The 16432-nt window shown below is 47.6% G+C and overlaps 1 protein-coding gene and 1 pseudogene across 12 annotated transcripts in view; one reads left to right on the top strand and one right to left on the bottom strand.

The window, feature by feature from the left end:
* Nucleotides 1-16432, bottom strand: part of PTPRT (protein tyrosine phosphatase receptor type T) — a 1056651-nt gene that overhangs the window by 609053 nt on the left and 431166 nt on the right. The gene's annotated exons all lie outside the window — the stretch shown is intronic.
* LOC123392625 lies at nucleotides 6182-12146 on the top strand (annotated as a pseudogene).

Raw genomic sequence — 16432 nt, 5'->3', positions numbered from 1 at the left:
GGGCAGCAGCTGCCCCAGACCTGCTTAGGCTCTCCTCCAACATGTAGGTGGTGAGGTGACCCCTTAATGTAATTCCACCTCGTCCTCAGGCAGCAATCTCCAGACCAATTCTGACTTTCTTTTTCCTGCTGTGAGCACTTGTAACAGTTTGACTCCCCAGAAATTCCGACAGCGAAAATGCTTCAAATAGCTAGAGAGCATGCTTGGTGTGTATGTATTGTCTGCTCTAGACAGAAATCAAACCTTTGGCGAAAAACTGAATGTTGCTAAGACATGAAGTGAGCCTCGACATGTTTTAGGTGGATGGAACCTAGCCTCTGACACTTTCCACCGCCCTCCACCCGCCTATCTGATCAACTTTCTAATTGCATTGCTATTTACCGACCCACGAGAGTGTGTGGGAATGCTGCCACCCCCTCCCCACCAACAGACACACAGACCCTTATGCTATTTAATCATTCCTGCTACCATAGGTTAGCTCATGTCATGGTTCTCCATCAGGATAGTTTTCTTTTCACTTTTAACCAAACCAGCCCCATTTTTCTTTTCGATTCTGCTTCATGGATGCTCAAAGCATCATACTCGTTAGATACGCTAGTGACTGGCACGCAAGACTCTTTCATAGAATAGTGACTTGAGGATCAAAAAGGAAAAGGGAAAACTAGCTTGGAGAGAGGGTCCAAATCTTTCTTTGCTCTGCCTTTAGCACAAACCAGCTCTGTGACCCTGGACAAACCACTCAGCCTCTGAGGCTCTCCAGGTTTTCATCTTCAGACTGAAAGACTGTTTCACAATTCTAATTAGAAAACTATCTAAAGCCTGCACCAAGGACTATAGAGATGCTGTGGGCATATGTTCACGGACTCCACCTTGACTGTGAGTCACCAAAAGGAGATCCCACCTTCTCCCTCCTGGTGTGGACCCTTGAGGTCTTCAGAGAGAAGACCCAAGCAGACACAGCACTAGCTTACCAGTACGGGCCGACCAGAATCAGTCTTTGTGCCCCAGCCCAACACAGAGACCATGTGCAGTAAATATTGGATGTTTTATTCAAAAGAAAATTTTTGGTAAGTTTTCCCAAAACAAGATGCTGGGGTTGCCCTAAAGAGAAGAAAGAGAGCAAGGTGGAGAATGTTACAGAGAACAGGGACAGGACATTCATGCCACGAGCTGCAAGTGCTGGGGGAGGAGACATCACATACGTGGAACAAGCAGTAATCAAAGACACAGCCAGAGAAAATTTCTTTGAAATAAATGAAGATCTGAGTTTGCCGAGGATGAAGAACACGGTGGGCTTCAGGCAAAATCAATGATGAGACTCGAAATTAAGCACAAACCGGTAAATATTTTGAAATACAAGACGAGGAAAGTTCCCACAAGCATCTAGAGTTTTAAAAACCAGCCTCTGTCGAAACAAAAAAGACTAAGCGATCAGTTCCCAGACTTCAGCATTTCGATTTGAAACATGGTGACGTAACGGGGAAGTTGATGAAAATAGTAATAATAATCCCAAATGACAGCAGTGCCAGCTAATATGTACTGCAAAATTGTATGCACCTGTCACTGTTCTTATTGACTTATTTGTTTAATTGTCACAGCAACGTCAGGGGTAGATACTATTATGATTCACGTTTTGTTTTGTTTTTTTAAAAGAAGAAGTAGGGGGCGCCTGGGTGACTCAGTCAGTTAAGCATCTGCCTTTGGCTGGGGACATGATCTCGGGGTCCTGGGATGGAACCCTGCATCGGGCTCCCTGCTCAATAGGGAGTCTCCCTCTCTCCCCCTCTCTCTCTGCCCCTCCCCCTCCTTGTGTGCATGCATTCTCTCTCTCTCTCTCTCTCTAATAAATAAAATAATAAATAATAAATAATAAATAAATAATAAATAAAATAATAGAAAAATAATAAATTTAAAAAAAAATAAAAGAAGAAGAAAGAGATGCAGATTAAGTAACTTGCCCAATGTTGAATAACTAGTAATTCAAGAAGCCAGGATCAAGGGCCCAGGCAGCCTTGTGCTGGTGGTGGACGGTGGGGGGTGGCTCCCAGCCCTAATAATGTAACACATACACAAGGTTTTAAGAAGATGTTTCATCGCCCAGGGACTTCCCAGCCACAGCTAAATTGTGGTGCACTTGCACAGCCAACAGAAAGACACTTTCAGACTCTGAAACCTGCAGGAAATACAATGTCTACTTGCCCTTCCTTGGAGAAAAAAAAAAATCACTCGAAGACCGACATCCACCTTGGGATGAATCAAAATCGTGACTCGGGGACGGAGGAACTGAGCTCCTGAAAGGATCTGACAGACACACCGAACTTCTCTGGAAGAGTCTCTCACTCCTCCCTTTCGCCAGGAGCCTCGCTTTTTCTTGTCCTTCAAGGGTCAGCTCTTCTCTGGGATGCCCTTCCGGCTCTGACACCAAGGCTGGGTCTTAGCCCAGAGTCCTGACAAATGAGCTTGAGACAAGCATTCTGTGCAAGGGCTTGACTGGAGGAATTTCGAGAAGGAGGAATGGTAGGGGAAAGGTCAGGAAGCCAAACGTGGGTGTGGTTCAAGTGGCAGACTCCAGCAGCCTGACCCCAGCCAGGGGAGCTCTGGAGCACACAATGCACCAACTCCCTTGTCCCCCATGGAGAGGAGGTCAGCCATTTGCACACTTGTGTCATTAACTGGCTCTAGGCTACTCTAGGGTGTGGGCCCAGCCCCTCAGCCAAGCAGTCTCCATGTGGCTGAGGACACTTACCCCAGGAAGACTGTAGTAGATTCCTAGGGCTTCTATAACCATGTACTACAAACTGGGTGGCTTAAAGCACCAGAATTCTATTACCCCACCATTCTAGAAGTGAGAAGTCTGAACTCAAGGTGCCAACAGGGACATGCTTCCTCCGAAGCCTCCAGGAAAGAGTCCTTCCTTCTTCTTCTACCTTCTGGTGCTTGCCAGCAGACGTTCATCTTCCCTGGATTACAGATGTGTCACGCCTCTGTCTTCACGTGGCTTCTCCCCTGTGTGTCTGTGTCTCTTTGTGCACATTTCCCTCTTGTGATAAGGACACCAATCACACTGGATGAGCTCCTACCCTTCCCCAGCATGACCTCACTTTAACTGAATAAATTACATCTGCAAAGACCCTCATTTCCAAACATGGTCACGTTCTGAGGCTCTAGGAAGAACCTGAATTCGCAGGGGAACAATCGATATTCAAGCTAGTAGAGGGGGCAGGTGGGAGCCGTCGGCAGCCACACTCCTGGCAGCCAGGGGCTGGGTGCACCAGGCAGGGGAGGGAGACATGCATTGGGCACACCAACAGCATCCTCTGGAGTGGACAGGCCCTTCAGGGCTCCCTGAGCACAAGTTCATCCCAGAACTTGTACAGCACATGGAGACGACTTGCTGGTAGATCTTTCTCGAGAGCAAACACCAAGCTATGTGGGCTTGGATCCCCAGGCCCCATCACGGGGCCTGCTCTAGGGTGAGCTGGATCGTGGAGTCAGAGCATCCCGGCAGTTTTTCCCTCCCCAGTGTGGGATCTGAGGACATGGACCACCTATGAGCATTTATTCTTCCCTTTTCTGGCATAAACATTTCTACTTCTGAGGATTCTAAGCAACTTCTCCCTATGGCTGAGCTACCTTCTCTACCCCATCTGCAGCAGATTGTGGGGGCACCCAGGCCATGTTCTCCTGACTTAACTCGGGGTCACGTGTAGCTTCAGTGGCTAATACTGCCATGCACCAGTGACTTCCTAACCCCAGCATCAACATGCCCCAGCCTAGAAGCTTCCTCCAGCTTCCAGGGTTTGCTGGACCCACTGTGGGGCAGACTGAGCATGCCAGGGTATTACCACTCCCTGCAACCACTCTTTCCCAATAGGGAACAGGAGCTAGCGGACAGACAATAGCCCAGTTTCCCTGACCCTTGGTGGGACAACGGGCCCGCTTTACTGAGTCTTTTACAGGATCTCTAGCGGACCTGAGCATCAGAGGCTGCCCAGAAGGACCCGCTCACTCATGCACCCTCCGGGAGAAGCCAGTCTCTTCCTTTCCTGCCTCACTGCCCCGCCCCTTTACCGCTGTTCTCTTCGATTTCCGGATAAAGGACTTGCAAACCATTATCTCAGGGCCCGTTTGTGGAGAAGCCCAAGGTAAGAGATCAGGAAAGCCAGGGCAAGTTATTTAACTTCTCTGTGATTCAGTTTCCTCATCTGTAAAATGGGGACGATCACCCCATTAGAGATCGAGACACAGTGATAACCGCCACACCCGCGGGAAGGTTTGCCAAGAGGATCCCATGAGGTACTAGAGTCGGGAATCCCAGAGCAGACCCAGCACATCCTAAGTGCCCTGCGCAGACTACCATCTCCGACCTCCCAACCAGCAGCTAGTGGGAAACGAGTGCCCTCGTTTTGCACTCCCCCCTACCCATAGAGAGACACAAAGATTCTATTAAATGCGCTCCCTTTCCCATGTCAGGATAAAGAGGGGCCCCAGTAATGTCAGAGTATACTCCTGCCAACATTTCCACAAGCAGATACATTTAAGAGCTCAGCCTCGGTCTACTTAACACAGTCGTGTTGCAACCAATGAAGTCATTTAAAAAAAATGCTTAATTCAGTAACGACTCAGCACCAGGCGGGATTTCATGATCTGTAACACTCTGTCTGCTCCTGACTCCTCTTTTTCCCCCAGCGCCTCGATATTTTTGAGATCACTCTTCTTTGGGCCACTTCCCAAAATTAAGAACAGAGTAATCATTCTAGAAGAGCCGTTCTTTCCTGGCCAGCTAACCAAGGGTCCTAAGAAAGTATGAATCAGGAGTCTATCTCCCCCTCCCCCCGTCGGGGGGGTGGCCTTGGAGAGCCAGCGTCCCAAGTCTTCGGAATCAGAGGCCACACTGTAGAAGTATCTCATCCTGGAACAGTCCAGGTCCGTGAACAGGCCCGGTCTGCCTCCCCTGCCCCACCCCTGCCCAGCAGGTAGGCTCTGGAGAATTGGGTGGAAGGAAATCAGGCCTTGGCCAGTTTGGAGTTCTGATTCCAGAGACGTCCTGTCTGTCACACATCTCCCAGCACCATGTGTGGGCTCTAGTCCGGGATTTATGCGTGGGGGCTCACTGATTCCTCCTGGCACACCCTGAGGTAAGTGCTATCACTGTATCCATTTTACAGGTGAGGGAGACCACATCCCAAAGGAATGTGCTAGTTATTCACCTCCGGTCCTTCGGCTCTAAGGCCACGGTGTGAGAAGCGGCTCTGTGATGCCAGGGCAGAGATTCTACACACTGCACTAGGGATTCCCTTGATGGCCTTGGCTCAGTCCGAGCTACAGAGGCTCCCTGCAGAGACCAGCAATGCGGAAGAGGGAAGGAGATGCATGGACATCTCCCATCGGCCCCTTTCGAAGCAGTACCTTCTACAGGGTACTGCTCCGTATCGCCCAGCAGGGCCCCTCCTCCACACGCCCATCCCTTTGTGTGACCACAGCGCCGCGTGTGAGAGATGCTTCCTGCAATTCCTGGCCGCCTCAGTGTCCTACGTTAGCTCTGTCATCCTCCCAACACTTGTGGAACTCTCTGTCTGGGGCGCCTGGGTGGCTCAGTCGGTTAAGCGTCTGTCTTTGGCTCAGGTCATGATCCCGGGGTCCTGAGATCGAGCCCCACGTCGGGCTCTCGGCTCAGTAGTGAGCCTGCTTCTCCCTCTGCCTGCCACTCCCCCTAGTTGTGTTCTCTCTCACACACTTTCCGTGAAATAAATAAATAAAATCTTTTAAAAAATTAAACACCTCTTTGTCTGAAGTACCCACTACGGTCTGCGGTTTCCTTCCTAGATCCCGACTGACAGAAGATCTTATAATTCTCTCCACCTTGCGGGTGACGAAACGGAGGCCCAGAGGCTGAGAATCCTGTCCCAGGTCATGCAGCTAGGACCCGGCGGCGCTGGGGTATGGGGACAGCTTGCTCTGGTCCTCAGGTCTGAAGGATGTGTGGAACTGCCCCCAGGGTTCTCAACACCGGGGCCAGCTGGAGAGCAAGCCTGGCAGACGAGAGCCAGGGAGAGAGGTGTTCTGTTCAATGAACAAGTACCAGCGGCTAGATCTGTGTTCTGAAGACAGGAAGTCAAAGCAAAGCATCGTCTCCACCTCAGACGAACCTAGGAGGCTGGGGAGTGAAACAGGGGCAGGGATGGCTAAGCTGCAGAATACGGTGAGGAAGGCCGGACAGTGGCAGGCCAGGGTCTGGGGGACACCCAGAAGAGTGTGGTACGCAGAACGAACGGTGGCCCTCGAGAGATGTCCGTGCCCTCATCCCCAGAACTTTCCGTGGCAAACGTGACTCCGAAGATAGGATGAAGGCATGAGTGGGGAGAGTGTCCTGGCCTGGGGAGGAGGACCCAGTGGACTCAGCAGGCTCCGTCTAAGTGACTGAGGAAAGCAGAAGAGTCAGAGACAGAGAGGGGCCAGCAGACGCTGCGCAGCTGGCTTCCAACACGGAGGAAGGGGCCACCCCGAGGAATCCAAGCGGCCTCCACAGACTGCAGGAGGCAAGGGAAGAGACCCTCCCCCAGAACTGAAGAAATGCAGCCACGCTGCCCCACCGTAGACTTCTGACCTCCTCCATGTTCGGGACGTAATGAGTTTTTATGTTTTAAGCCACTGAGTCCGTGGTAATTAGTCAAAACAGCCCTAGGGAGGGACTCGGAGGCGGCAATCAGATGGAGGGCATGAGGGAAGGCATGGTGGAGAAATCAAATCATGAAGTCGTGAGAGAAGGAGACGGCCTGACTGGCAGCTGGGAAGGAGGCACCTGCGTGGAGACGAGAATGGCCCGGCTGCTGGAACACGGTCAGGGGAGGGGGAAAGGGCCCAAAGGCAACTGGAGAGGTCAACAGGGACCAGAGAGGGAAGAATCTTCCTGAGGAGCCAGGGGTTCGGCCTGAGGCTTTGTAAGGAGTCACGTGATGTATGTGCCTGTTCTTTCTGGACGATTCCTGAGTGCCGGGAGAAGAACAGGTCCGAAGGAGAGACATCAGAGTCAGGGGGCACCATGTCCACCATTGAGAAGGAGATGATGATGTCTGGACCAAGATAATGGCCATGGGGCTGGAGAGACAGAGGACTAGACACAGGTTTAGGACATTGGCCAGGACTCAGTCTCTGATTGGACCGAAGGGGCAGCAAAGGGACCAGAACTGGGACCAGGACCAACATAAGACTAAGATTCAATAAGCCAGGTGAGTCCTGGGCACATGCACACCTGTGGAGCCCCAGTCTTTGCCTGACCTCCACAACGCCTGCCTGGTCCACGTACATGGCTTCCGTTTCAGGCATCCTGCCCAGCATCCCTGGGCACTGCACTGGCTTCTGCACACAAGGCCCCATACTCTGGACTCTACCCTTTTGCACATTCATATTCATTTTCCCATACCCCAGGCAGGCAGACAGACAGTGTGACTTAGAACCTCCATCACTTATTTTTATGACTTTGGGCCATTCAATGAATTCCCTTGAACCTCAGTTTCTTCATGTGTAAAGCCAGGGTAATGGATCCCGCCCCACTGGGTCCTGTTGAAGACCCAATGCAAATATCTGTAACACGACGGGCCCCCAGTGAAACGTGAGCTATTCCCTTCTCCCCTGCCTTGGGGCCTCCCGCAACTTGTCCCTCTCCCCAGCCCACAGCCCCCTCCGTTAAGGATCATCCCGCCATTCTCAAGCCCCCCACGAACTCCGCTCTGGGCATCGGAGCAGCACCAGGCTACCTGCGGTTCATGAAGCTGCATGCGGGAACCGCCAATCTCCCACCGGGATGGGCAACGCACCCTCCACGAGCACCAGGGGGAAACACAGGGGCCGGGGGCCGTCTTCACAGAACACGTCTGAGAAGAGCTGGAGGAGAGGAGGAGCTGGGTGGTGGGGAGGGAGGGAGGGCGGAGAGAAAGAGGCAATTCAGGGCCACCTGAGTCCAGGCAGGTCCCTGGACTATGTTATGTTACCAGCCACAGGAGAGAGCGAGCAAAGGAAAGGGGCGGGGCTTTAGAGATATTGTTATTTTGCCAATTTCTCTCCTCGGCATCCCCCTGAGTGTCAGGTGCAGGGTGGGAACAGGGAGAGGAGGTACTGGGCTCTAAGCGGCTCAAACAGCCAAAGTGACTACAAGGTTTGACTGCTCTCAAGTGTCAGGAAAAGGCGTCCAGGCGGATTAAGGGGCTCGGGACAGGCTGCTCAGTTCGTGGGGGAGAGTTTAAGACGTGAATGCCCCCTTTATAAAAGGGATCCGAAAAACATGGCTTCTTCCAACCTCCCCACCCCCACCGCCAGCCCCACCTGGGCTGCCCCTGCCTTCTGCCGCATTCAGCAGGAAGACAGAGCTGCTGTTAGCAGGCCTAGAGAGCCGCGCTCTGGGAAAGGCCTCTGAACACAAGAACACGGAAAGGTCTCGTAGACCATGAGCCACTGAGGCCTCACAGACCAGAGGCCATAACTCTGACTCCAGCAGGTGGACACTGGGCTCTGAGAACCGGAGCAGGGGCTTCAAGCTGGCACCCATCACAGGCCACGGGACCTCAGTACTTCTGGGGCAAGGAGAGAATATGGAAGGGGAGAAGAGGGCATATTTACTAGGTATCCCATCAGGCACTATTCTAGATGTTTCTAACACCTCTGTCATGTGCTTCTTAACCACAGACAGAGGTTAACCCAGAGAAATACAGAGCAACTTCTGAGGTGATCGACAAAGTGACACAGTTGCTAGACAGAACGCCTCCCAGGGACAAAATTCTAAAAGAAGCTTGCATTTTTATATGTAGAAAAGGTTTCAGGGGAATACCACCTTTACACAAATTCTTTCAAAGAATGCAGAAGAAATACTTCCCAGCTCATTTGACAAGCCTAGGATAACTGTCACGCCAAGACCTTACGAGGATATCATAAGAAAAGAAACTTCCAGGCCAATCTCTCTCATGAACAGAGAGATAAAAAGCCTACACATTATATTAGCAAACCAAATCCAGGGATACATAAAATGAGTAATAGATCGTGACCACAGTGGGTTCATTCCAGGAATACAAGATCAGTTTAATATTAGAAAATTAATCAGTATAACTCATCATATTAACAGACTGAGAGATAAAAATCATGCAACAATCCCAAGAGATGCCAAGGAAGCATCTGACGAAAGTCGGAATCTATCCACGATAAAACTTCTTTTTTTTTTTTTTAAAGATATTATTTATTTATTTGACAGACAGGGAGAGAGCGAAAGTAGGCAGAGCAGCAGGCAGAAGGAGAGGGAGAAGCAGGCTCTCCACTGAGCAGGGAGCCTGACGCGGGGCTCGATCCCAGCACCCCAGGATCATGGCCTGGGCTGGAAGACAGCTGCCTAACCTGCTCAGCCACCAAGGTGCCCTATCCACAATAAAACTGTCAACAAGCTAAGAAGAGAAGGGGAAGTTCCTTAATCTGATAACAAGCATCCAAAACATGGTCTCACATCACAATCCATGGTAAATAGTAAATATTTTCCCCTAAATCTCCCCAGTTTTACTGGATGCTCGAGCCATGGCCATGGGGTAAGAAAAAGACATGAAAGACATTAGGATTGGAAAGGAAGTAATAATGCTCTCGTTATTCATAGACTATATGACTGCGTATGGAAAAAAAAATCCCAGAGTCTCAAATTAGGATGAAAATCAAAAGCAAGTCCAACATCCTTTCATATATTAAAGCCAATGTACTTTGCCGTGCTGTTAGATTTCAATCAACAAAAAGGGAAGAGCTTCCTATCACCCATTTGCATGATATGTATAAGCTTTTCTAACCCTGCTTCTATTTCTTCCCTCTTCAGATCTATTCTCCACCCTGTGTCCTGTCTTAACCTGATCTTCCTAAAGTAACAACTATATTCTATTACGTGGCCTCAAGCACCATGAGGGACAGGGCCCCGCAGCCTCTTCAGCCTCATCTCCTGCCACTGGCCCTCCTGCTGCTCAGGCTCCAGACACATAGGTCTGTTTTCAAATATTCCTAATGTGTTGTGAGCCTTTCTACCTCAGGACCTTTGCCCACACTCTTTCCTCTTCTCCCTGCTCCACCTAGTTTACTCTCCACAGCTCAGTTCAAACCATATTTCCAGACCTCCCCAGGAGCTCTCAGACATGCTTCTTCAGGGCAGTTACATTTTGTGTGACCATTCACGCTGGCCTCCTCCACTACAATGTAAGCATCACCAGGGCAGAGGCCACGTTGATATTTTTCAGTATCTTATTCACAGCACCTGCCTTGATCCTGGGCACACAGTAAACACTTCATAAGTATTTATTGAATGAATGAGTCAGTGCAAAAGCCAGAAGACTCTTCTGTCAGGGAATCTGATTTTTTTTTTTCCCATTAAAGTTTGGAGTAAAGAATATTTTGAGAGTAGAGAGGAGTCAGAAGAATTGGTGGCTTGATATTATCAGAAAACTCAGCAGTACAAGAAGCCTTGAGCAGAGCACACACTACCTCAGAAAGGGGCTGCTCATCCCTGCCCAGAAGGACCCCAGGAACCCAGCTTGCCACTTTAAGCATCGGTGTTAATTTTTTTAATTAAACTATTTTGAGATAATTATGGATTTATACCAATTCTAACAAATAATAGCTGCTATATATCTTTATTTTTATTAACATACAATGTGTTATTTGCCCCAGGGGTACAGGTCTGTGAATCATCAGGCTTACACGTTTCACAGCATTCACCGTAGTACATACCCTCCCCAATGTCCATAACCCAGCCACCCTCTCCCTACACCCCCACCCCCATGCCCCAGCAACCCTCCATTTGTTTCATTAGATTAAGAGTCTCTTATGGTTTGTCTCCCTCCCGATCCCATCTTGTTTCATTTTTCCCTTCCCTACCCCCTACAACCCCTGCCTTGTCTCTCAAATTCCTCATATCGGAGAGATCATATGATATTATCTTTTGCTGATTGACTTATTTCACTCAGATGCTATGTATCTTTTACTCAGCTTCCCCAATGATAATTTTGTGCACAAGGGGCATACTGGGTGGGGCTCAGTCTGTTAAGCATCCGGCTCTTGGTTTAGGCTCAGGTCGTGAGTTCAAGCCGGAAGTCAGGCTCCAGGCTGAGTGCAGAATATGCTTAAGATGTTCTCCCGTTCCCTCTCAACCCCTCCCCACTGCTCACTTGCTTGCTTGATCTCACTGTCACTCCCTCCCCCTCCCCTTCCTCCCTAAAATAAACAAATCTTAAAAAAAAAAAAAAAAAAAACAAACAAAAAAAAAAACCCTATCATGCAAGGGTGAGGATCATATTGCTTCCAAATATCCTGCTTCCAAGAACACCAGGGGTTGGAAAAACCAGTCTAGGCAAAGGACCTGCATCAAGAGCAGGACTGAAATACATTAATGTGGGTGGTTGAGCCTGCAATGTCTGACCGTGGAGTCTGGCAAGATGGCTTCTCCCAAGTGCATGCCAAAAGAGGCACAGACGACGGTACAAATCCTGAAAGATACAGGGATTACAGAACAGGAGCCGAGAGTTATAAATCAGATGTTGGAGTCTGCTTTCTGATATGTGACCACAATTCTAGATGATGCAAAAATTTATTCAAGCCATGCTAAGAAAGCCACTGTGGATGCCGAAGATATGTGATTGGCAATCCAGGGTCGTGCTCATCAGTCTTTTAAATCTCCTCCCCCAAGAGATTTTTTATTAGATATTGCAAGGAAAAGAAATCAAACTCCTTTGCCATTAATCGAACCATATTCAGGCCCTAGGTTAATACCTGATATATATTGCTTGACTGCTCCAAATTATAGACTTAAATCTTTACCCCAAAAAAGGCATCTGCTTCTATGGGAAGAATAACAGCTCTGCAGTTAAGTGTTGGCTGAGTTACTAGCAGACCAAGTACTCCCACACTTAGCACACCAACCCCAAAACCATAACTGCGGCAACTGAAGGAGGGCCTCCAATGTCCCTCACAGGGCAAAGGTTTACAGTACAGATGCTCACGTCACAGTCCCCAACTGTAAAAGCATCATGTGCTATGAGATCACAGTTCAGAATGTTACGATTAACCCATCATTAATTGGGGCCCAAAACATGAGCACGACTAAGATGGTGCCCATCACCAAATATTGCCAATGAATCATCACATGCATTGAAAAGAAAAGGAAGGAGGAGGAGGAGGAGCAGCAGCAGAGGTGGGAGAGGGAGACAGAGACCAAGAAGATAAAGATGACAAGGACAAAGAGGACAAAGACAAAGAGGAAGAAAAAAAGGAGAGAAAGGAGGCGGTGGAGGAGGAAACAATGAGCAATCTAGTAATCTAGCCCTGATGCCCGTAACATGTACACTTGGTCCTGAATCCATTGTACTGAAATTACATATGCATGCTGGATGCTTCCAAGTTGTGTTGTAGAAAACTTAAATGATACTTAATGAGTCAATATAGTTATCCTTCCCAATTGAGATGTTGGAGTTTAATAGGATTAGCAATGGTTTTTTTATCAGCCTTTAAGGGTAAAAAATAAAGCTGTCATTCATAAAAAAAAAAAAAAAATATCATACAATATTACAACCAGAACATTGACACTGAAAAAGTCAAGATATAGCACATTTCCACCACCAAAAGGAATCCTCATGTTGTTCTTTTATAACCGTGCTCACCTCCCTCCTCACTACCCCCAACCTTATTCTCAAGCCCTGGGAACCACGAGCCCATTCTCTATTTCTAAAATTCTGACATTTAAAAAATGTCCATAGTCTTTGGGGATTGGCTTCCTTCACTCATTATAATTTCCTGAAGATAGAACCAGGTCATTGCACACAGCCACAATTCATTCTTTTTTTTTTTTTTAATTGCTGAGTAGGATTCCATAGTACAATGTACCACAGTTAACCATTCACCTGGTTTAAAAAAAAACCTGGGTTGTTTTGGTTTTTAGCTACTACAAAATAAGGCTTCTGTGAATGATCATGATTATACACTTTGTGTGACTGTTGGTTTTCCTTCTTCTTCCTTCCTTCTTCTAGTTTTCTTTCGTTTCTGGAATAAATGGCCAGGAATGCAACCGCTAGGTCCTGTGAAACCTGGAGCTGCCAGACTGCTCTCCAGAGGGCGAAGCCACCTTATACTTTCGCCGTCAATGAATGAGGGATCGGAGTTCTCTGAATCCTCGGGAATATTTGGTGCTCCCATTTTGTCTCAGCCATCCTGGTATGGCCGTGATACGGCACTGTGGTTTTAAAGTTGGACTCCCCTAATGACTACTGATATGAAACATCTTTTCATGGGTTTACGTGCCATCTGCCTATCCTCTTGAGTGCAACGTCTGCTCCGAACTTTTCCGTTTTCTAATTGAATTGTTGGTTTTGGTTTGGCTGGTTGGTGCTGTTGTTTTTGTTCTGCTATACAGTGCGTTGTGTTTTCGGAACTCTTTATGTAGTGTAGATACTAGTCCTTTGTGTTTTTGGGGGGGTTTTTTTTTTAAGATTTTTTAATTTATTGATTTGACAGACATAGATCACAAGTAGGCAGAGAGGCAGGCAAGGGTTGGGGGGGCAGTGGGGGGAAGCAGGCTCCCCGCACTGAGCAGAGAGCCCGATGCGGGGCTCGATCCCAGGACCCTGGGATCATGACCTGAGCTGAAGGCAGAGGCTTTATCCCACTGAGCCAACCAGGCATCCTGATACTAGTCCTTTGTACATACATGATTTGCAAATATTTCCTCCTACTTTGTAGCCTGTCTTTTCACTGTCTTCATGGGAGCTTTCACAGCGCCGAAGTTTTAATTTTGACAAGGTTCAAGTCATCCATTCTCCCAGTTATAAGTCAAGCCCACATGCATTTTTTACTTTTTTTTTACTGTACTCAAATTCATCAGCACTCACAAATCAGTTCAGGTTCCTGACAAAATTGTGTTCAATCAAACATTCAGTTGGCAAACATTTAACTATATTTGGTTCTATTTCCTGCCATAGAGCATTTTTCAGTAACACAGAAATGCTGAAAAAATATGTCTCTGTTTTGTTTTGCAAGTTTTAGTGGCACTTTTCATTTATTTTTCAGAGGCATAATACTTTTAAAATTGTGTTTTCAATCCGGATGATGGATAGTTGCTTAAAAATGGGAACTAGGAAGCATATGCTCAAAACTATTAAAAAGATGTAAGATAGTAAAATCCAGAACCTATAACCCGAGAGGCATGTGTCCAAGGTGGCCCTGTCCTTCAGAATCCCTTCATTGGACTTGACAGGGAAGAAGATGGCAGTATTACCCCAAATTCAATCAGTGCTTCATTATTAAGCAGCTGTCCATCTGGGATGTGTAAAATATACTTAGATACTTAATATACGACCTTTGTTACTATAGAGCTGTAAAGAGCTGAAACTCAGTATCTCTTGTGCCAGAAAATCCCGAACCGTATCTGCAAATGACCGTCACTTTTTTGGTGGTGCTTGGAGACCCCAGTTGCTGTGGAAAGTCTCTACTTATCTTTTCTGATATCTATGCTCCTGTGTAACACTGACTGACCCCTTGAAAGTGGGCTGTTCACTTCTAACAAAAGGAAGACTGCAAAAGTGACATGACCTTGGTACTCCTGAGATTCCATCACAGAAAGCCTGTCCTTTTCTCTCCTTGTGGATCTCTCTATTCCCCTCCCTCTCTTTCTTTCCCTTCTCCTTACTCTCTCCTCCTCTTTCCCTCCCTTCTCCCTCCTGCTGCTTCTCTCTCCTCTTCCTTTCTCCCTTCCTCCCCCCTCCTCTCTCTACCCTGTGGCGAGTTGTCTTACGGACAGCCACACATTCCCAAAGAAACAATAACTTCAGCCAATAGCTAATGAGGCTCTGAGACCAACAGCCACGGGAGTCCTCTTTTCAGAGGATCTTCTGAAGGCGTCCAGCAGCCATGTGAGTGTGTGAACTTGGGAGCAGATCTCCCCGCGGACTAGACCCGAGATGACTGCGGCCTCTGAGAGCCCCAAGCTAGACTCACCCCATGATGCTGCGCCACCATCCCTACCCCATGCCTCCGAGAAAAATAAATCCTTGCTGGTTTAAGCAACCACGTTTGGGGGTGATATGTGACTAATACTGCATACATACTCCATAAATAATTATAAATGTGAAGGTATTTTACCAGACATTTTGGGGACTAAAAAGGGAAAAGTCTTGGCTACAAGTGAACATCAGGAGGCACCGACGAATGCACACACACAATGCTTACAGCTTCCTTCAAGATCGGTTTCAGAATCACCTTTGAAATTACAGCACACCAACCAGGCAGAAGCCTGGGGAGGACTTGGCTGAGTCTATTTGAGATAAAAGCAAAAAGAGGCACCCTACTTTTCCTGAAGAATGCCCTCAAAGGAGACATTTTAATGCACTTAAAGACATGTTGGAGCACTTGGTAAGCCCAGTGCTTTCTTTTTTGCAGCGGTAAGCAAACAAGGGAATTAACATCTGGCCATTTGGTATATTTATTCCAGATATGATAGGACAGTGATACCCATGAAGGCATTAGTTTGCCATTACTTCAAAAAGGATATACCTGGTGAAGAAACAGTCACCAAACTACGGACGGATGTTTGCCCAGATAGGACTCAGTGGAACACAGATACCACGGCAGGGTAGGACAGAGGTGTCTCCACCAAGGAAACATGAATTCAAGTGTTCTAGCACATACAGCATCATTTACGAAGAAAAGCTAGCCTTCAAATCTGTCTCTTTATTTCTTAATGCAGTGGGATAAAATGAAGGAAAAGACCTAAAACTCACCTTCGTAGTCATATGCGCAATGAAATGAGAAGTGCATTTGAAAGCTTGCCCTACTACAAAGATATACCTCGGCCTATTCGGTAGGGCACAATGATGGTCTCAGCGAAATTGCTCTCATTTTTCATTGAAGAAAAACACATATACGTAATAACAAAGCTTAAAAAAAAAAAATAAAAGCCTTGCCTAAAACCTCTTCTAGATCTTAATCAGGAAAGCAATCTGATTAAAGTCACATACACCAAAGGACAAACAGGTTTAATGTTGTGATCCTCCAAGGTATTAACATTTTTTTTTTTTTTTTTAAAAGAACTGATCTCGAAGGCATCCTTCCTAGGGAGCTCTTCACAGCTTGAAGGCCTTTAATGTTCTCTTAAAATGGGCCCCTGCATTTCCTCTCCTACCTTTGATTCCCCTGGGGGAAAGGAAATGTAACTCTGCATGTTCCTGACTGGAAAGCTCAGTGAGGTTTCCCAACAGCTAAGATGTACTCAAGACTGACCCCAAACCATAGATGTTCTGCCCAGAAGGTTGATGTGGGAGCATTTTGGTACCTCCCGGTCAATTCAAAAGTTAAAGTAACCAGTTCCTTTGCAGACAAGCAGCATGAAATGAGTCCCCCACCTAAGAAATGGGAAGTCCCTGCAGGGCTGGAA

The sequence above is a fragment of the Mustela putorius genome, unplaced genomic scaffold (assembly GCF_011764305.1).
Source record: "Mustela putorius furo isolate JIRA1106 unplaced genomic scaffold, ASM1176430v1.1 tig00000592_pilon_pilon_pilon, whole genome shotgun sequence".
NCBI classification, from domain to species: Eukaryota; Metazoa; Chordata; class Mammalia; order Carnivora; family Mustelidae; genus Mustela; species Mustela putorius.
Note: the sequence above shows the minus strand (reverse complement) of the source record. Positions and strands in the feature narration are given on the sequence as shown.